Source organism: Schistocerca serialis, chromosome 1 (assembly GCF_023864345.2).
Source record: "Schistocerca serialis cubense isolate TAMUIC-IGC-003099 chromosome 1, iqSchSeri2.2, whole genome shotgun sequence".
NCBI classification, from domain to species: Eukaryota; Metazoa; Arthropoda; class Insecta; order Orthoptera; family Acrididae; genus Schistocerca; species Schistocerca serialis.
The window spans coordinates 1146612626-1146635782 of record NC_064638.1 but is presented as its reverse complement, the minus strand read 5'-3'; the positions used below and the strand labels follow the sequence as shown (position 1 = coordinate 1146635782).

The following is a 23157-nucleotide window of genomic DNA, read 5'->3' as shown; positions in this document are numbered from 1 at the left end:
TCAACACGTGGGGCGTGAGGTCTCCACAGTACATCGATGTTGTCGCCAGTGGTCGGCGGAAGGTGCACGTGCCCGTCGACCTGGGACCGGACCGCAGCGACGCACGAATGCACGCCAAGACCGTAGGATCCTACACAGTGCCGTAGGGGACCGCACCGCCACTTCCCAGCAAATTAGGGACACTGTTGCTCCTGGGGTATCGGCGAGGACCATTCGCAACCGTCTCCATGAAGCTGGGCTACGGTCCCGCACACCGTTAGGCCGTCTTCCGCTCACGCCCCAACATCGTGCAGCCCGCCTCCAGTGGTGTCGCGACAGGCGTGAATGGAGGGACGAATGGAGATGTGTCGTCTTCAGCGATGAGAGTCGCTTCTGCCTTGGTGCCAATGATGGTCGTATGCGTGTTTGGCGCCGTGCAGGTGAGCGCCACAATCAGGACTGCATATGACCGAGGCACGCAGGGCCAACACCCGGCATCATGGTGTGGGGAGCGATCTCCTACACTGGCCGTACACCACTGGTGATCGTCGAGGGGACACTGAATAGTGAACGGTACATCCAAACCGTCATCGAACCCATCGTTCTACCATTCCTAGACCGGCAAGGGAACTTGCTGTTCCAACAGGACAATGCACGTCCGCATGTATCCCGTGCCACCCAACGTGCTCTAGAAGGTGTAAATCAACTGCCCTGGCCAGCAAGATCTCCGGATCTGTCCCCCATTGAGCATGTTTGGGACTGGATGAAGCGTCGTCTCACGCGGTCTGCACGTCCAACACGAACGCTGGTCCAACTGAGGCGCCAGGTGGAAATGGCATGGCAAGCCGTTCCACAGGACTACATCCAGCATCTCTACGATCGTCTCCATGGGAGAATAGCAGCCTGCATTGCTGCGAAAGGTGGATATACACTGTACTAGTGCCGACATTGTGCGTGCTCTGTTGCCTGTGTCTATGTGCCTGTGGTTCTGTCAGTGTGATCATGTGATGTATCTGACCCCAGGAATGTGTCAATAAAGTTTCCCCTTCCTGGGACAATGAATTCACGGTGTTCTTATTTCAATTTCCAGGAGTGTATAATAACACCGAGATATTGGCATGCACGTCAAGCTATTGAGACAGTGTTATTAAGGAGGCAGTTGAGATTAAATTAGCGAGTAACTTCGTTAACAGGGATGGAAGTTTTTGTTTAAGCTCTGTTTGGAACCCAGCTCTCTCCCTTGCCAAAAAGCAGAGGGACAGAGTCAATGCTACCTCACCTGCGAATTCGTAGTCTCACTATCGATAGCTCTGACTTTGGCCATCTTTGATGGCACTAGTGTTCAGTGTGTGTGTTATCTTTCCTGCTTCAGTCCGAGAACCGAGGTATTAAATTTGCATGTACGCCGCCTGTCCGTTGCAGTTTACCTTGAAAATGGCGGGATGTTCTCCCGCCGAAATATCGGCGGTCGCTGAAAGTGTTACCTGGCTGAATTCCCGGAAGTTATTTGAAAGTTGTATACGCCAGGAGAAAATCAGGTCTCACATGATTAAAGTGTTTCTCTGTAGAAAAAAAAAAGGCTGTAAGGACTTAGCTTTTGAACATTTTATCCTTAAGATAAGGAAGATGCGGAATTCAGAACTTGGCGCATTCAGTAGCGATTAAAAATATGAATCAATATATTTTTTGCGGCTCTGCAGGTAGAAGCATGTGTACATCGGCATTTAGGAAAATTTGTTTCTGAATTAGTTTAGGAATATGTCCCGCTTGTAATTGTCACAATATGCAGGTACCTACTGGAAGACGAAAACCTACTATCTTTTCGACTGAAATCGAACAGTTATTAATCGAAACTTCTGTATAATCATCTTACAAGAGTGAGACGGAAAACGTCATCTACAGATAGTAATACTCATCCACACTATACAGGGTGGTCGGAATTCCCGTTACAGACTTCTAGGACTTGTAGAGGGGAGCGAATACATCGTATTTTGAATAGGAATCCATGCACGGAAACGTCATCCAACGAGACTGGAGAACGTCTAAGTTATACTCGGGGGCGTCTGTAAATGTACGTAAACGCGGGGTGATTCCGTGATGATGTTACAGACTTTCTAGGATGATGGAGAACGATAAATGTGTTAATTTGAAGTAAGGATCCCTGTACCGGAGACTAACGAGTCGAAAGTTATAAATGAAAACGTTTCTGATACCTCTGACAGTTGAATATATGTACCGGTTCTTGTGTTGCGAAGAGTGTAGGGCTGGTAACTTTCAGTGGTGGTAGTGTGGACAAAAACGAGAAGAAATGTCCAATAAACGTTGGCTCTAAATTGCATACCTGAGGAGCTATGACCATTCGTTCATCTTCGCTAATGTGAAACACATCTCCTCTACTGAGCAAGTGTTCATAGCTGTTAAGGTTCGTTTCCGGTACAGGGATCCTTACTTCAAAATAATACATTTATCGTTCTCCATCGCCCTAGAAAGTCTGTAACATCATCACGGAATCACCCCGTGTATACGTACATTTACAGACGCCCGTGCCTATAACTCTGACGCTCTGTAGTCTCGTTGGATGACGTTTCCGGACATGGGTTCCTATTCAAAATAAGATGTGCTCACTCCCTCTACAAGTTCTAGAAGTCTGTAACGGGAATTTCCGACCACCCTGTATAATCAATAATGTCACAGAATAACGCACAATTTTCGCTTCTCCAATACATGATGAGAGTAATTAAGAGGTAGATAATGTTTTCATACACCGTGCTGAAGTTAAACCGACACAAGCTTATTTCCATCACTCACCGGACTTACAACTTCCACGATTCTCATTCCGGTGAAAGTTGACTTCGAGGTGCGCTAATTCAATATGACAAATTTTCAGCGTCTGAAATGACGTGGGCTCTGCGAACCAAATTAGCAACTGAGTTATTCCACCTCGAACTCACCTTTCGCCAGAATGGTTATAGTGAAAGAAACATCTGACGCATGTTCCATAATCGACTGGCCGCGGGTGAGTGATGAAAATTATGAGGTGGCGCCTAAGTCAACGAAGTTTTGCGTTACGCAGGTAGCATTTCCAACAGGATTGTTTGTATTCTGAGCAAATACAGTGGGAAATATGTTTTTCTACCACCATCTAAGATTATATGGTTCAAATAGCTCTGAGCACTATGGGACTTAACATCTGAGGTCATCAGTCCCCTAGAACTTAGAACTACTTAAACCTAATTAACCTAAGGACATCACACACTTCCATGCCAGAGGCAGGATTCGAACCTGCGACCGTAGCAGTCGCGCGGTTCCGGACTGAAGCGCCTAGAACCGCTCGGCCACCGCGGCTGGCTCTAAGATTATATCTCCTTCAGGATATTTATGGATGATAATGGTTTGCGTAAGGCGGGTGTCAGTCGTATAGCATTAAGCTGTAGCGTTTCGTACACTGGGCACATCATCAGGACGGTGGACGACTAGTGTGTGCATTATAAGCGTCACGCACGCTTAGAACAGCCGAGCAGATCTGTTCCTGCATAACACTGCCTGGACCGTTCATCGTATGGAATATAACAACACAGAGACTCTGGCTGCTATTGAAATAGCTGCTACTAAGAAAGAAATTTAGACTAAATTAGTAAGTGATCTTATAGTGACGGAGCGTTTCGCTCAATTACTGCTTGAAATTCTACTCTCCCTCACTGGGCAAAGAACAGGGGACCCGTTGGTAACTGATATTCACTATCGATAACTTCAGACGCTGGCCGTCGTTTACGGTGAGTATGTTGTTTTATATCATACTATGGTTACTAGTCGGCGTAGCACCGTCAACCGAGGGTTTCATATTTCCTTGCGCAGCGCTCTCTCGTTGCATTTATGCCTTGAAAACGACGAGGTATGTAGCTGTCTAAATATCGGTGGTTGTTGAAGGCGTCACCCGCTGCATTTCCGTAAGTTGTCTGAATATTTCATACGCCGGCGGAAGCTCGAGTCCCACACATTACAGAGTGATTTAAGTGTCCTTCTCATCTCAAACTTTTTAATCATATTTACAAAAATAGAAAAGATACTACAGATACTTCCATCAACCCAGTAAATATTCGTTCCATCAAAAAAAAAAAAAAAAAAAAAAAAAAAAAAAAAAAAAAAAAAAAAAAAAAAAAAAAGGTTCAAATGGCTCTAAGCACTATGGGACTTAACATCTGAGGCCATCAGTCCTATAGACTTACAACTACTTAAACCTAACTAACCTGAGGACATCACACACATCCATGCCCGAGGCAGGATTCGAACCTGCCACCGTAGCAGCGCGGTTCCGGACTGAAGCGCCTAGAACAGCTCGGCCACAGAGTTCGTTCTATCCTAACAGAATTTGTTCTTGAAGTACGATAAGGAAAAGCTACAGTTTACTTTTCCGCATATACCTAGCTTATCAGAATCGGATAACTAGCACAGTTTGGACGTTACATTCGCTGCCGACCGCGAGCTTGTGCCGCCGCGACAACAGAAGCTCATTTTCAAAAGCAAAAACTCGTTACGAGCAGTCACCCAGTCGATGCAGCGAAAACAAATCACCAGACCAATCATTCGCTGCAATTACAGCAGCTGCACATTGATATTGGCAAAATTAACAAGTCAGCCGTGTGCAGTCCACGCCACAAGCTTCGTACGCAAGTGCTGCAAAATTGTCTCTGGCAATGACTCGTCCAACGACGAAAGCAGCAAGTAGCGTTTCTGTTTCAGGTAGTTGTAAGAGCTGCGAATCTCTATAACAGCTGGGAAAAGTCTGTAAACTTTTCTTGTGGTTCCCTGAGCGCTAGCAGCGCAGCTATTGCAAACGGAGCATATCCCTAAACTTTCTGGGAAGTTATCACAATGTTAAAGTAAGTCCCAGAACAGGTGTTTTAGTCTAAAAGGCACGGGTGCTATACATCTACATCTACATCCATGATCTGCAAACCGCTGTGAGGTGCATGGCAGAGGAAAATTCCCACTGTACCAGTTATTAGAGCTTCTTCCCGTTCCACTGACGTCTAGAGAGCGCGAAGAATGATTGCTTAAACTGATCTGTGCTGGTTGTAATTACTCTTGTCCAAGCGAATCCTATGGGAAATATAAGTAAGGAGTTGTACTGTATTCCTAGATTCTTGGAACACTGTACGAATTGTTCACTCTAGGAAGCCTGTCGTTACGCTGTTCGACGAGAGTGAGTCGAAACAACACAAGTCGGAAATAGAAGTAGCGATTAGGACCGACATTCACTTGTTTATACTCTTAGATTTCAAAATATAAACGATTTCAAGCTCAGTGACTTACATTACAGTGATCTTTGACTCTGTCTGTTTCGTCTGCTTTCCTTTACGAGCACGCATTGTAGCTCTGTCGATACAGCCACGCCCGTCAGCCGCTGCACTGGGAGCCTTCTGAACGAGTACTAAGACTTCACGGGATAGTTTACATCTACACACACCAACAAAACTTTTGCATCATCTTTCTATTTCAAAATCCGTGGCACAGGAAACAAAAATTGTCTCTGAGACATGCATCTACATTCATTTGCAATCTACATCTATCTACATCTACATCCATAATCTGCAAGCCACCCGACGGTGTGTGGCAGAGGGTACCTTGAGTACCTCTATCGGTTCTTCCTTCTATTCCAGTCCCGTATTATTCGTGGAAAGAAAGATTGTCGGTATGCCTCTGTGTGGGCTCTAATCTCTCTGATTTTACCCTCATGGTCTCTTCGCGAGATATACGTAGGAGGGAGCAATATACTGCTTGACTCTTCGGTGAAGGTATGTTCTCGAAACTTTAACAAAAGCCGGTACCGAGCTCCTGAGCGTCTCTCCTGCAGAGTCTTCCACTGGAATTTATCTATCATCTCCGCAACGCTTTCACGACTACTAAATGATACTGTAATGAAGCGCGGTGCTCTCCGTTGGATCTCCTCTATCTCTTCTATGAACCCTATCTGGTACGGATCCCACACCGCTGAGCAGTATTCAAGCAGTGGGCGAACAAGTGTACTGTAACCTACTTCATTTGGTTTCGGACTGCATTTCCTTAGGATTCTTCCAACGAATCTGTCTGGCATCTGCTTTACCGATGATTAATTATATATGGTCATTCCATTTTAAATCACTCCTAATGCGTACTCCCAGATAGTTTATGGAATTAACTGCTTCCAGTTGCTGAGCTGCTATATTGTAGCTAAATGATAAAGGATCTTTCTTTCTATGTATTCGCAGCACATTACACTTGTCTACATTGAGATTCAATTGTCATTCCCTGCAGCATGCGTCAATTCGTTGAAGATCCTCCTGCATTTCAGTCCAATTCTCCATGTTACAACCTCTCGATATACTACAGCATCATCCGCAAAAAGCCTCAGTGAACTTCCAATGTTATCCACAAGGCCATTTATATATATTGTGAATAGAAACAGTCCTTTGACACTCCCCTGCGGCACACCTGAAATCACTCTTACTTCGGAAGACTTCTCTCCATTGAGAATGACATGTTGCGTTCTGTTACCTAGGAACTCTTCAATCCAATCACACAATTGGTCTGGTAGTTCATATGCTCTTACTTTGTTCATTAAACGATTGTGGGTAACTGTATCAAACGCCTTGCGGAAGTCAAGAAACACGGCATCTACCTGGGAACCCGTGTCTATGGCCCACTGAGTCTCGTGGACGAATAGCGCGAGCTGGATTTCACACGGTCGTCTTTTTCGAAACCCATGCTGATTCCTACAGAGTAGATTTCTAATATCCAGAAAAGTCATTATACTCGAACATAATATGTGTTCCAAAATTCTGCAACTGATCGATGTTAGAGATATAGGTCTATTGTTCGACGTCCCTTCTTGAAAACGGGGATGACCTGTGCCCTTTTCCAATCTTTTTGAACGCTACGCTCTTCTAGAGACCCACGGTACACCGCTGCAAAGGAGGGCAAGTTCCTTCGCGTACTCTGTGTAAAATCGAACTGGTATTCCATAAGGTCCAGCGGCCTTTCCTCTTTTGAGCGATTTTAATTGTTTGTTTATCCCTCTGTCATCTATTTCAATATCTACCATTTCGTCACCTGTGCGACCATCTAGAGAAGGAACTACAGTGCAGTCTTCCTCTGTGAAACAGCTTTGGAAAAAGACATTTAGTATTTCGGCCTTTAGTCTGTCATCCTCTGTTTCAGTACCATTTTGGCCACAGAGTATCTGGACATTTTGTTTTGATCCACCTACCGCTTTGACACAAGACCAAAATTTCTTAGGATTTCCTGCCAAGTCAGTACATAGAACTTTACGTTCGAATTCGTTGAACGCCTCTCACATCGCCCTCCTCACACTACATTTCGCTTCGTGTAATTTTTGTTTGTCTGCAAGACTTTGTCTATGTTTATGTTTGCTGCGAAGTTCCCTTTGCTTCCGTGGCTCTTTTCCATCTCTTACGATCTTGCTTGGCACATACTCATCTAATACGTATTGTATGATGGTTTTGAACTTTTTCCACTGATCCTCAACACTATATGTACTTGAGATAAAACTTTTGTGTTGAGCCGTCAAGTACTCTGAAATCTGCTTTTCGTCACTTTTGCTAAACAGAAAAATCTTCCTACCTTTTCTAATACTTCTATTTACGGCTGAAATAACCTAGGCAGTAACCGCTTTATGATCGCTGATTCCCTGTTCTGCGTTAACTGTTTCAAATAGTTCGGATCTGTTTGTCAGGAGAAGGTCTAATATGTTATCGCCACGAGTCGGTTCTCTGTTTAACTTCTCAAGGTAGTTTTCAAATAATGCACTTAAAAAAATTTCACTGGATTCTTTGTCCCTGCCACACGTTATAAACTTTGAGTCTCCCAATCTATATCTGGTAAATTAAAATCTCCACCCATGACTACAACATGGTCGGGAAATCTACTCAAAATATTTTCCAAATTTTCCTTGAGGTGTTCTGCCACAACAGCTGCTGAGCCAGGGGGCCTATAGAGACATCCAATTACCATGTTTGAGCCTGGTTTAACCGTGACCTTCACCCAAATTATTTCACATTTCGGATCTCCGTCAATTTGTCCATATCATAAAGTAAAAAGAATTGATTAACAACAGAATCGTTTGTTTCCAATGAGGGGAGGGGAGAGGTTCATAGCACCCTTGCACAATGTCGGTAGCTTGTGAAATATCCCTTTGCTGGGATGGAGGATGGAATAGGCCACTCCATTCTGGTGATTCTAGAACGCTGAAAGAACGAGTTAATGTTCACGAGCACAACACGATGAGCAAGCGACTTATCATCCGTCAAGACGAAATTCTCGCCAAAATGTTTGCGGTTCAGCACACTGGTGCTTGCAAAATCTCGTCCCTGTACTGAAGAGCAGTCAGACTGCCCTCAACAACCACGCGAGGTGTACAGTAGCTCCTTCGAACATCAATCCATCACCGCATTGTTGGACAAGGTGTTGGAGGCGTTCGATATTACGGGTTATGCCCACACACGTTGTCTGCGATCATCAGGGTACAAACAGATCCGAGTTTCGCCCGTAAACAAAACCGGACGCCAATCCTGGGGCGTCCATTCTGCTCGATTTCTTGCGCATCTGTGGCGGAGTCCGAGGTGTCGTGGTGAACGACCTTGTGTTCCTCACGGTCGTCATGAATCGAGATTCGTATCGTGTAGTCGCCTCCCAACAGTTTGATGCGATACGTGACGTCATGTAACCTCTTCGAACGCCGAATTCAGTTCACGAGCACTTAGTACACGTTTCTTTTCACTCAAAAGTCGCAGATGACGAACATACTGCCCAGATACTGCCTCAGATGGTAGAGCACTTGCCCGCGAAAGGCAAAGGTCCCGAGTTCGAGTCTCGGTCGGGCACACAGTTTTAATCTGCCAGGAAGTTTCATATCAGCGCACACTCCGCTGCAGAGTGAAAATCTCATTCTGGAAACATCCCCCAGGCTGTGGCTAAGCCATGTCTCCGCTATATCCTTTCTTTCAGGAGTGCTAGTTCTGCAAGGTTCGCAGAAGAGCTTCTGTAAAGTTTGGAAGGTAGGAGACGAGATACTGGCAGAAGTAAAGCTGTGAGTACCGGGCGTGAGTCGTGCTTCGGTAGCTCAGATGGTAGAGCACTTGCCCGCGAAAGGCAAAGGTCCCGAGTTCGAGTCTCGGTCGGGCACACAGTTTTAATCTGCCAGGAAGTTTCATATCAGCGCACACTCCGCTGCAGAGTGAAAATCTCATTCTGGAAACATCCCCCAGGCTGTGGCTAAGCCATGTCTCCGCTATATCCTTTCTTTCAGGAGTGCTAGTTCTGCAAGGTTCGCAGAAGAGCTTCTGTAAAGTTTGGAAGGTAGGAGACGAGATACTGGCAGAAGTAAAGCTGTGAGTACCGGGCGTGAGTCGTGCTTCGGTAGCTCAGATGGTAGAGCACTTGCCCGCGAAAGGCAAAGGTCCCGAGTTCGAGTCTCGGTCGGGCACACAGTTTTAATCTGCCAGGAAGTTTCATACTGCCCACTAGTCGAACATTGGTGCCTTTTGCACTGTAAGTCCTCAACACTACCTGTCAACTTGAAGCGATTCCACGTGCGCACCACATCATTTTGTGACTCCGGTGCACACGTCTAGCTACTTCCCCGGTTGATTAGTCTTCTGTGCATCGCGTGATAATGCGCACTCGATCACCGGTTGCCATTGTCCTCGGTGACGTGATGGTTGTTCACCGTGCTGTTTCACATATGTCTCCAATGCGTCCCTAGTGGTGCTTTGCTTTCAGCTGAAATGCTGCAGTTTCGTACTTTCGAATGGAGCGTTCAACCCGTAGGTAGCGCTCATGGTAACTGTATGTACGGGATGTTCAAAAAGTCTCTTCGCAGTGCCGTATGATTGGTAGCCGCGCGTGCCTTAAGCCGCAGTGAATATACCGAAATGAAACTCAGTGAAATACAAGTTATTAATTTATTGAATATTCATTTGTTCTTTCACATTTTCACATTAAATGTTGAAAGTGTCCCCCCTCCTCCCTCCCCTCCCCCCCCCCCCCTTTGTTGTTGAATACACAATTCAATTCGTCTAATCATGTTTCCAAACACAAGCTGTAACATTTCTTCTGTAACAGAAGCAGTGAAAGTGGATATTGCAGTTTTCAAATGGTTCAAATGGCTCTGAGCACTATGGGACTCAACTGCTGAGGTCATTAGTCCCCTAGAACTTAGAACTAGTTAAACCTAACTAACCTAAGGACATCACAAACATCCATGCCCGAGGCAGGATTCGAACCTGCGACCGTAGCGGTCTTGCGGTTCCAGACTGCAGCGCCTTTAACCGCACGGCCACTTCGGCCGGCTCAGTTTTCAATTCATCGACGGATTTTGGACGGTTTTTATAGACAGTTGCTTTCGATGCACCACAGAAGAGAAAGTCAGGTGGTGTTAGGTCAGGCGATCGTGGAGGCCAAAGTCCCTGTGAAATTATGCGATCACCAAAAACATCAGCAAGCAGTGACATTGAAACGCGAGGTGTTATGCGCGGTTGCACCATCTTGTTGAAAATAACCGTTCAGTATTTCACTTCACACAAATTCTCCTATGAATGGGTACAGAATATCACTGCAGTATCGTTGTGCGTTTATTGTTTCGTTGAAAAATATGGGACCCACAATCCGACGTCTAGAAATTGCAATCCAAACTCCTGTTTTCACAGAATGAAGTGGTTCTTCATGAATACACAATGGATTTGCAGTACTCCACATACGAGAATTTTGCGAGATCATGTTCCCGAATAAATGAAACCACGCCGCATCAGCGAAAAACCTTTCATTAAGAATATCCCTTCCATTTTGTTGAACGAAATTTTTGAAGCATTGACAATAATGCAGTCTCTTGCCATGATCAGTATTTTTCAGTCCTTTGTGGGAAAAGTTCTAATTTTTTCCTCACAACTGTGTGGGCTGTTCCGACACTTAACATCGATCTCCTGGGCGAGTTTTCTTACTGACTTGTTCGGGCTCATGGACATTTTATCGGAAATATCGACTAGTTTATCCTCAGACAAAACGCTAGGACGACCACTTCCCGCTGCAACTGTCACTGAACCCGTACTTCGAAATTTGTTAATCAAATCTCGCACAGTATCGTGATGTGGAGTGTTGTCTCCGGGGGAAACTGAATTAAATGTTGACGGACTGAAAGTGTGTATTTACCGCCAGCTTTGAAGACCTGTTCGACTAAAAACACACGTTCTTCAAGGTTAGCAGTTTTAACAGTGACAAAAACGAAACAAACGAACAAGGGAAGTGAACTTCAACGTTCACGTCAACACATAACGACACACACCAACGATACTACTGACGCTGGCTGAGATAAACGAAACAGTGGAATGTAGGGAGAGTCCATTTGAAGGGAAGTAACCCAGGCAGGCGAACAATCAGACGGCACGCGCAGCTAACAATCATACGGCACTGCGGAGAGAACACCCCGTATGTTTACAAACAACATCAGGGATGACCTTCCGATATGTACAGAAACAGACACAATAATAGTACACCAGCACGGCATATCGGGTTTTCTTGACGTGTGTTTTTTCAATCGTCTACCAGCCCAGATTTTTTCCCCTCCAGCACGTGCTCCCAACTGACAGTATTTTCCTAGTCTTCCAACAACGATCCCAAGTCTGCCAACTGCTCTGTTTACGACTAAGGCTGTGTGCTAGTTCCATTTCATATCCTGAAAAATGTTTCATCCAGGTATTTATATGAGTTGACCCATTCCTGTAGCGACTGGTTGATACTGTAGCCGGCCCGCATCTCGTGGTCGTGCGGTAGCGTTCTCGCTTCCCACTCCCGGGTTCCCGGGTTCGATTCCCGGCGGGGTCAGAGATTTTCTCTGCCTCGTGATGGCTGGGTGTTGTGTGATGTCCTTAGGTTACTTAGGTTTAAGTAGTTCTAAGTTCTAGGGGACTGATGACCTAAGATGTTAAGTCCCATAGTGCTCAGAGCCATTTGAACCATTTGATACTGTAGCCATAGGATACCATGTTACTTCCGTTGTATGAGGCGCACAATTCTACATTTCTGAACGTTTACGGCAAGTTGCCAATCTTTGCGCCACTTCGCGATCTCGTCAAGATCCGAATAAATATTTGTCCAGCTTTTTTCAGATATCAATTCATTACAGATAACTACAGCGTCTGCGAAAAGTCTGAGATTACTATTAATACTCTCAGCAAGGTGTTTACTGTACAGCGTGAATTGTTGTGTGACAACACACATCCCTGGGGCACAGCTGACGCTATCTCTACTTCTGGCTGTGACTTCCGGTCTATAACATGTTGCGTCCTCACAATCAACAAATCTTCTAACCAGTCACAAATTTCGCAAATTTCGGTTTATACTCGTTGCGATGCGGCTTTCAATAATAATCGTAGGTGTGGTACTGAGTCAAATGCTTTTCCGAAATCGATAAATACTGCATGTACCTGACTGCCTTGATCCATGGTTTTCAGGATGCTACATGGGGCAAACGCGAGTTGGGTTCCACGTGATAGACGTTTTCGGCTGGCTGGCTGGTACGGGGGAGGTCATCCTGCTCGAGATACGTGCTCATGTCTTGTCGGAGTAGGCGTTCTCTCATTAGTATCACTGTACCCACAATCACCGTTGCACACTTGCTGCCCTAATACTGAAATTACGTAGTAATACAGTTGTGGTGATTGTGATTAAATTAATGACGTGTTTATCTCTGTCTCTTCCGTTTTATAGTATCATGGATACGTGCATATCACATTTGGTGTATACTTGATCCTGCGCAGGACACCAAGGGACAGAGGTTTTTAGTTCTAGAAGAGCATATATTGGCACAGAAAGAAATATAAATGCTGTCTGGGTATACGACATCTCAGTTGAAGGACGTCTTTCTTATTCCTGTCAAATTTGATGTCACAGGCAATGTACGAACAACAAATGCAGACATTCTAAATCCCATCTATTGCTCTTGCATTACGGGGACACTCTACACGAAAATTCAGCTATGACATTGTTTAGACATGCGTTGAGAAATTGTGTTCTTTTACCCGAGGCAAGAGGTGCTTCAGCTACTCAGATGCAAAATTTATACAATTACATCAGAAAAAAATTATATCCGATTAAGAGTAAGTGGGGATGGAAATGTCAAGCCAACGCATTTCCGGGAAAAATTGTACTTTATAGAAATGTTTCTATGTTATAGACCACTCACACTCTCGCAGCCTCAACATATTTTTATGACACGCCTCACCTAAGAGTCAAGAAACGTTGCTAAAGATTAACTTAGCACGTATTTGCCAATTGTCAAGTAACGATGTTACGAAACAAACGCACTTGAGGGAGGGAATCGTTTTCCGAAGCACGTTGTGCGCAGGTCAGACGAAATGCGTGAGCTGCTGACTGCCGGCAGCAAAATTTTTTTTCATTAAAAATGAAACTGCATCTGTACCCGGTCTGACGCGGCCACGGACAGTCCGCTCGGAGGGGGGCGTGGTGGAAGGGGAGGGGATGGTGAGGGTGGAGTAGGCGGAGGGGTCGGCGTCTGCGAAACTGCCTTCTACCGGCTGCACCAGTTCCAAGTCGGACAAGACGCTCAGCTTTCAGAACGGACTTTGTAATTTAAAATTCTCTCGTTTTCTCTGTCGTTGTTCCTCAAGTACCACCCAGGTTGAAGAGGCACTTCTCTGGTAGCGTTCCTACTGTCGACAAAATTTCACAGTTAGCAAAAGCTAGAAATGAACTTATAGCAGTAATTTGGAAGTGAAGTATTTTAGTTCTTGACACATTCTGATTTAATGGTTGGTGTATCCGTATGGAAATGTTTGTGCCAGATGATAGTGTACGAGCTATAGATAACAATTTCTGAACCTTCGTTACGTCGGTGGCCCTTCAGTGCTCGCTGAGCTGAAGGACGTCTGTGGCCGTTCTCTACCAAAGTGTACACCCGATTGCTCATCAAACGCTAACGCACACGTAGTCTGGTGCGATGCCTGTACACAGTCTTGTGTGAGAAATTTGCGCCTGGCTATTCAACACGCATTCTGAGAGCCTTAGGTTGCTGAAAAGGCAAAATCCCAGAGGGTTAAGGTGCACATCTAATGGTATGGTTTTCCGTTCACGTCACCAAGAAATGTGCATTGGTGTAACCACTGGATGTAGGCAATAATTAAAGCAATTTAAAATGTTCATTTTGTTTATGCTCACCTTTTCATTTGTCAATAAAACAAACTGACACTTATGTAGAAGGTGAACCATTACACTGTTCTACAAAAAAAACCTTTTCTTCTATTTCTGATAAAAAATATTGTGATCCTAGTTGCATTTTGAGTGCTGAATTGAAAACTGTTTTTGGTTTTTTTCTGTCAGGGATAGTTTATGAGTAATCGCAATTTTATTTCTCTTTTCAGTTTCTGATATAGTGCAGCAAGCGTGAGGTGAAATTCGACAAACAAATGCACATCTTTATGATGTTATAAGTTCATCACATTAATGGAGGGTAGGATCTAACATATAACACAGTAACCTTTGTGTATACACTTTGAAGCATTTATTTGACATGAGAAATTACAGAAAACTGACAAACAATGAGCCACTGTCTTGTAATGCACATCACTTTTTTCTCTTGTATTGTGAATCTTTCTTCTCTCGAATGATATTCCAGCAATAATCTGCTAACATAGAAGGTACCAACTTCCCTTCATAGCGCCTTTCTATGGTAGAAATGTCTTTATGGAATCTTTCCCCATGTTCATCCGATACGTCACTACAACTCTCTGTGAAGTAGTCCAGATGAGAGTCCATCACATGTACCTTCAAAGACATATTGCACCCCATATCCTGATATGCTTTGATCATATCCTTCACCATTGCTTTGTAGTTAGTAGCTCTTCTTCTTCCGAGGAAGTTTTCCGACACCATCTTGAAACAGTCCCATGCGGTTTTTTCTTTATCAGTTAAACATGCTTCAAAATTTGCATCTTTCTGCAGCTCCCTGATTTGTGGGCCCACAAATACACCTTCCTCTATTTTTGCAGCTGAAAGACGGGGGAATTTGGTAGCTAGATATGCAAACCGACAGCCTGTTGGATCCATGGCCTTCACGAATTGTTTCATCAGGCCAACTTTGATGTGAAGCGGTGGAAGTAGTATATATTCAGGAGCTACCAGACTTTCACGTTGTACATTCTTTTCGCCAACTTTCCATCTTCGCCTAGGCCATTTCTTTTTCACGTAGTGAGAATTTCGTTCTCGACAATCCCACTCGCAAAGGAAACAGGCATACTTTGTGTAGCCTTGTTGCATTCCCAGTACCATAGCAATTACCTTGAAATCTGCACATATTTTCCATTTGTGTTCATTGTATTTTAATGAATTTAGCATCCTTTGTACGAATTCGTAATTTTCTTTTGTCAAACTAGCATAAGCTACTGGAACAGAGGGTATTTTATTTCCGTTATGGAGCAAAATACCCTTCAGACTTGTTTTCGATGCATCTATGAAAAGTCTCCACTCCTGTGAAATATAAGTGAAGTTCAGCACTTTCGTCAGGCCAGCAACTTCATTGCAAAATGTCAGTGCTTCGTCAGTTGAAAAATAAGAAATAAAGGCATGTTCTCTGTGCCTGAACACACTGATTTTAGTACTTTGGTGCAGTAGATTATACTCTTGTAATCTTGAACCAAGCAGTTGCGCCATTTGTTTACTTAGTCGTAGATCACGTACTAAATCATTTAAATCTGCCTGTGTTAACAAATGTGGCGATGACTCACTTGTGCAGTGATATAAAGAATCATCATCTGTGATTTCTTCAGTACTACTTATTTCACTGTCACTCGGAATTTGACCTCGAGCTCTTGAAGGTACTGGAAGATTGTCGGAATGCTGCACTGGCATTCTCGCTGAAGGCAGACCTGGGTAAACAATGTGCTTCTTTGACTTTTTCTTTGTAAAACCCTGAATTTTTGTTAGACAGAAATAACAATCGTAAAACCCTGAATTTTTGTTAGACAGAAATAACAATCAGTAACATGGTCCTTAGGCTCCCTCCACACCATGGGAACAGCAAACAACGCCACATTCTCTTTACCTTTCCACCACTGAATTAGTTTGCAGTAACATGTATCACAACAGAAATGTGGTGCCCATTCTTTATCTTGGTGTCCTACCTCTACTCCAAAGTAATGTTTGTATGCTTTCTTTATGACTGAAGAAATTTTCTTCCTATTTCTGGCAAAAGTGAACTTCCCACAGATGTAGCAGACGTTGTCCGGCTTATATCGACATCCACGACGACGTGGCATTTCTGCAAATTTAAAAATACCACTTTGGTGATACACCTGTGTTAAATTAATAGTAGGGAACTAGAGGAACGCTGATGTGTAAAAACAAGCAGTCGTTTTACCTTCAGCACCAGGCTCAATCAGTTTACACACAGGAACTAAAAAAATTCAACCGCGCTCGGAAATATGACAGACAGTTACTTGTCAGCCAAAACACCCACTCGTTAAGACTGACACAAATTGCGGCGAACACCACTGTTGTAAACTCGATGCACCTGCCCCTAGGAGGCGTGAAGCTTTACTGCCGAGGCAGCGACCGGCTGTCACCGTTCGAGTTAATGAGATGTTTAAGGTGGTCTTAATGACATAGGTGTGGCGGGGGATAACCTAATGATGTCTGATTCTTCCCACCTGCTGTTGCACAAGAAATTATCACGTTCTATCACTACTGGATGTGGCAACATACCCGTGTTTCTCTATAACGTCTCTGTGTTTGCCATGAATTGTGAATATATATATATATATATATATATATATATATATATATATATATATATACACATATTACATAAAAAGTATCCCTGACAACGATATTTTGTTTACATATTGGAATTTCCCACGGTAAAATGGTCTAGAAGCACATACTTTAATATCAGAAATAGAACCCATGTCGAACAGTGTTATTGAAGCACGGGAATAGCTCACTGTTGCTTCTTTTGGAATCAGGCAAATAAGAATGGGGACTTGTCCTTCCGTGTCATCAAATAGAAAGCGTATTTCTACCTGCCTAGGCTACTGTAGATTGTGAGGATTTTGCTCTAGATCCAATGTTTTTCCTCATATATATCGATGATCTACCAATAAATGTGAAGATTGTTTAAAAAATCTACTTATAAATGACGATACTCATTGCGAAAGCCGGCCGCTGTGACCGAGCGGTTCTAGGCACTTCAGTCCGGAACCGCGCTGCTGCTACGGTCTCAGATTCGAATCCTGCCTCGGCCATGGATTTTTGTGATGTCCTTAGGTTAGTTAGGTTTAAGTTGTTCTAAGTCTAGAGGACTGATGATCTCAAATGTTAAGCCCCATAGTGCTTAGAGCCATTTGAACCATTTCATAGCGAAAGACGCAAATGGTTTAGTAGACAGTAGTCCCAGAACTCTCGATAAACACGCAAATGATTTTCTCTGTGCTGAGACTTCGTTAATTGTCGTGTAATGAATACATTTCCTGTGGAACTGAGAAATGTGAATGATAAACCCCAAATTTTCAAAATTAAGTTGCAAAACTTTCTTATGACACTCTTTTTTACTCTACACGAGAGTTATTCGCAGTAGGTTAGAGTTCACCACTGTAAAACGTTTTTCTTTTTTTCGTATTCTGTCGCAAAGCAATTGTATTCGTGTTAAAATTTCTAATTTTTTTTCAGTTTTGGGTGTCAGGTATCATCAGTAGAAAAGTGCTGAATAACCAGCCTGTTAATACTCCACAAGCATTCTTTCGATTAAAAATTGGTTTCCTGGACTTCTACATTTACATCTGCATCTACATGATTATTCTGCAATTCACAATTAAATGCCTGGCAGTGGGTTCATCGAACAACCTTTAAGCTACTTCTCTACCTTTCCAGTCTCGAATAGCGCTCGGGGAAAACGATCACTTACATCTTTCCGTGCGAGCTCTGATTTCTCTTATTTTATTATGACGATCGTTCCTCCCTATGTAGTTCGGCGCCACCAAAATATTTTCACGATCTGACGCGAAGGATGCTGATTGAAATTTCATGAGAAAGTCCTGCCTTTGTTTTAATGATTGCTATCACAATTCGCGTATCATATCTGTGGCACTCTCTCCACTATTTCACGATAACATAAAACGTGCTGCCCTTCTTTGATCTTTTTCGATGTTCTCTGTCAGTCCTATCTGATGCGGATCGTACACCGCACAGCAGTAGTCGAGAACACGGCGGACAAGCGTAGGGTAAGCTGCTCCCTTAGTAGAACTGTTACATTTTCTAAGTGTCCTGCCAATAGATCTGAGTCGTTGGTTTGGATTCCCTAAAACATTTTCTGTGTGATAGTTTCAGTTTAAGTTATTCGGAACTGTAATCACCAAGTATTTGTCTGATTTATCGAAATTTAGCGGATTCCTTTTAGTGCTCGTGTGGATGTCTTCACACTTTTCAATATTTAGAGACAATTGACACTTTTTGTACCATATAGATATCGTGTCTAAATCTTTCTGCAATTCGTTCTGATCATCTGATGAATCTACATTATGGTAAATGACACCATCATCTGCAAAAAATCTAAGAAGGCTGCACAGATTGTCTCCTATATCTTTATATGGATCAAGAACAACAGAGGGCCTATAACACTTCCATGGGGAACGCTAGATATTACTTCTGTTGTACTCAGTGACTTCCCATCAGTTGTTAGGAACGTGACCTTTTTGACAGAAACTCACGAACCCAGTCACAAAACTGAGACGATACTCCAAAGCCACGCAATTCGAGTAGAAGTCGCTTGCAAGGAATGGTGTCAAAAGCCTTCTGGAAATATAGAAATATGGAATCAATTTGACATCTGCTGTCGATAGTACTCATTACCTCGTGAACGATATTTTCTGAATTCCTGTTGGCTATGTGTCAATAAATCATTTTCTTCGAGGTGATTCATAATATTCGAGTAGAATGTATGTTCCAAACTCCTACTGCAAATCGACGTTTTAAGCTGCTTCGCTGCACCGACAATATCAGCTTCTAGTTTACTTATGTTGACAGTTGTTCTTGATTCGTCTTCTTTCGTGAAGGAATTTCGAAAAAACGTGTTGAGTAATTCTGCTTTAGTGGCACTGTCATCAACAACATCATCACTGTTATCGCACAGTGAAAATATTGTCTGCGTCTTGCCACTGATGTACTTTACATGCGACCAGAATATCTTTGGGTTTTATACCAGATTTCTAGAGAAAATTTCGTTGTGGAAACTGTTAAAAGCCTCTCGCATTGAAGTTCGTGCTAAATTTCGTGCTTCTGTAAAACTTCGCCAATCTTGAGGATTTTGCATTTTTTATACTTGCCATGCTTTCTTCCTTGCTTCTGCAACAGTGTTATGTTTTGCGTAACTTGTGGTATCAGTACCACTCTCTTTAATTTATTTGTTATATATCTCTCAATTGCCGTCGATACTATTTCTCTGAGTTTAAACCACATTTGGTCTTCGCTTATATAGTCAGATTGTAAGAAGTGGAGACTTATGACGGTGTCAAGCGACTATTTATATGGTTCCTTAAATAGATGTATTTTATGACTTCGTAGGCTTTCTCGGCTTAATAAGTCTTGAAAGTCTCGTCGGGTTTGCTGCCGGATCGTAAAATCAACTCGTTCGATGTTTTGGCGATCCAACTGTTCGCCATCTTCAGGAGAACTCTGCTTCTGGTGATGGGTCCCGCTGAGAACTGAAGCCAGGCTGCCAATCGACGTCCTATATACACCTCCGTACCGTACACGGCGCATGCGAGGCCCATCATGGTTGCTGTCCTCCAAGAATGGGCAGGTGGCGCCGCCCTTAGTAGAGCACCGGCGGCAACGATAAATCGCACTCAGAGACGATTTTTGGAACACTCAGATCGTCCGCACCAAAGAAGGTTCTGTTATGATGCTGTATAGTACAGGATTCCACGTCCTGCTAAGAGGAAAGGCTTCATCTCTATTAATAAAATTATCCGACAAGATGTATTTTGCATTTATTTTATGTAAATTTGGATGTTACGGTATTCAGTCTAACTATGAGAACCTTGTGGCCACTAATCCCTGTATCTATCATTGCGCTCCCTATTTGGTCAGGATCATTTGTTGCTTAGTACTCGAATATGTTTTGGCAACTATTAACATTTCAAGTGAGCACCTAAACTACACTACTGGCCATTAAAATTACTACTCCAAGAAGAAATGCAGATGATAAACGGGTATTCATTGGACAAATATATTACACTAGAACTGACATGTGACTACATTTTCACGCAATTTGGGTGCATAGATCCTGAGAAATCAGCACCCAGAACAACCACCTCTCGCCGTAATAACGGCCTTGATACGCCCGGGCATTAAGTCAAACAGAGCTTGGATGGCGAGTACAGGTACAGCTGCCCATGCTGCTTCAACACGATACCACAGTGCATCAAGAGTAGTGACTGGCATATTGTGACGAGCCTGTTGCTCGGCCACCATTGACCAGACGTTTTCAGTTGGTGAGAGATCTGCAGAACGTGCTGGCCAGGGCAGCAGTCGAACATTTTCTGTATCCGGGAAGGCCCGTACAGGACCTGCAACATGCGGTCGTGCATTATCCTGCTGAAATGTAGGGTTTCGCAGGGATCGAATGAAGGGTAGACCCACGGGTCGTAACACATCTAAAGTGTAACGTCCACTGTTTAAAGTGCCGTCAATGCGAACAAGAGGTGACCGAGACCTGTAACCAATGGCATCCCATACCATCACGCCGGATGATACACCAGTATGGCGATGACGAATACACGCTTCCAATGTGCGTTCACCGCGATGTCGCCAAACACGGATGCGACCATCATGATGCTGTAAACAGAAACTGGATTCATCCGAAAAAAATGGCGTTTAGCCATTCGTGAACCCAGGTTCGTCGTTGAGTACACCATCGCAGGCGCTCCTGTCTGTGATGCAGCGTCAAGGGTAACCGCAGCCACGGTCTCCGATCTGGTAGTCCGTGCTGCTGCTAACGTCGTCGAACTGTTCGTGCAGATGATTGTTGTCTTGCAAACGTCCCCATCTGTTGACTCAGGGATCGAGACGTGGCTGCACGATGCGTTACAGCCATGCGGCTAAGATGCCTGTTATCTCGACTGCTAGTTATACGAGGCCGTTGGCATCCAGCACGGCGTTCCGTATTACCCTCCTGAACCCACCGATTCCATATTCTGCTAACAGTCATTGGATCTCGACCAACGCGAGCAGCAATGTCGCGATACGATAAACCGCAATCGCGACAGGCTACAATCCGACCTTTATCAAAGTCGGAAACCTGATGGTATACATTTCTCCTCCTTACACGAGGCATCACAACAACGTTTTACCAGGCAACACCGGTCAACTGCTGTTTGTGTATGAGAAATCGGTTGGAAACTTTCCTCATGTGAGCACGTTGTATGTGTCGCCACCGGCGCCAACCTTGTGTGAATGCTCCGAAAAGCTAATCATTTGCATATCATCTTCTTCTTGTCGGTTAAATTTCGCGTCTGTAGCACGTCATGTTCGTGGTGTAGCAATTTTAATGGCCAGTAGTGTAACTGTTCAAAATAATTTTCCGAGGAGGTAATTACTCTGATTTCGGACAACGTTTTACATATATCAGCGACTTTAAACGTGTGTTTTCGCCAACATGTCGAGGCTAGGCTGAAGTCACCACCAGCTGGCCACGCAGGATGGCCGCGCGGTCAGAGGCGCCATGTCACTGACTGCGAGGCCCCTCCCGTCGGAGGATCGAGTCCTCCCTCGGGCATGGGTGTGTGTTCTTCTTAGCATAGGTTAGTTTAAGTGTGTAAGTCCAGGGACCGATGACCTCAGCAGTTTGGGCGCTTAGAAATTCAGACACACTTGAACATTCACTACCACCCATAATTGTATGTGTGGCATACTTATTTGAAATGAGACTTAGGTTTCCTTTGAACTGTTCAGCAGCTGTATGATGTGAGTCCCGCTTGTCAAGTATAACTTCTACCTATACTCACAGGCGCTATCTACTCCAATTTCATTAGAAGGTAAGCTGCTTCTGACAGGATTGATCACTCCTCCACCAGCTGTATTTAAATGATCCTTTCTTTGTAAAAAATTTGGACTGACCTTATTTCCATTTTCAGCCAGCTTTCCGTACCTACGAGTATAACCATTTGAGATTCAGCTCTTTCTATTAGTGCTTGGAGTCCTGGTTCGTTTCCAATACAGCTAAGACAGTATAAAACTATGTAACTAACCGGTTACTACGGGTTATTACGTTATTATTGGGAATGTAAATGCTTATTGCTTGTGAAGTTAACTTGAGAAGATTAGGGTCGCCACCGACTCTAACCATACAACTAATCGAAGGTTTGGTCGAGTCGGAAAATAAATTAATTTGATCGCAGACCAAAAACTCACAAAAATGCATACGTTGTGAGGTCGCTCATAGCGGATACGATGTAATGAATAGTATTGCCCGTGCACTGTTCACGACAATCAAACAGTTAAAATAAAATAGAAAATGCATGAACACTGCATAAGATCAGCTCCCAGCAACACACCTGAAAATAAGACTTAACCTAAAGAATTTGTTATGAAATACAAGGGGAGACTAATCACTGGACGTGTGCATAAGGAAACACATTGGATGTGCTAACGGGAAAGCTACGAGGTGAGTGGCTTAGGTGCAAAAACGTAATCTCGGAACACAAGAGAAAATTGTAGATAAAATCATTTATTCCTAAGATAAGGATGTGAGGCATGTACACGATTCCTGATAACACATGGTTTGTGGAGACACAATTTCAAGGTATAGTGCCAAATTCCAATAATATCACATCACACAATCATGTTAACATTATCTAAAACAAACATGCGATCGGACAGTTAGTGATGCCGGTAGCCCAACAACTATAATGTTCTACCACGTGGTCGGCTCCCCACGGACGAAAGACACATAAAGCAAGGAAAATTTACGAGAAGCCAAAGCTCTAAATATTTAGAAAGGTGAAAGCTTATACAGGCACAGCTGAAGGCAAACAGACATTCATACAGAAGCGAGTGCTCACTTCTTATCGACACCTTTGTGTGGCGCTCTTCCGGCGGATCCAAGTCTGCTACAGAAAT

General features: G+C 43.7%; 1 protein-coding gene across 1 annotated transcript in view; it reads left to right on the top strand.

Moving 5' to 3' along the window:
• The window catches only part of LOC126456063 (COUP transcription factor 1-like), a 187983-nt gene that overhangs the window by 34019 nt on the left and 130807 nt on the right, over positions 1-23157 (top strand). The gene's annotated exons all lie outside the window — the stretch shown is intronic.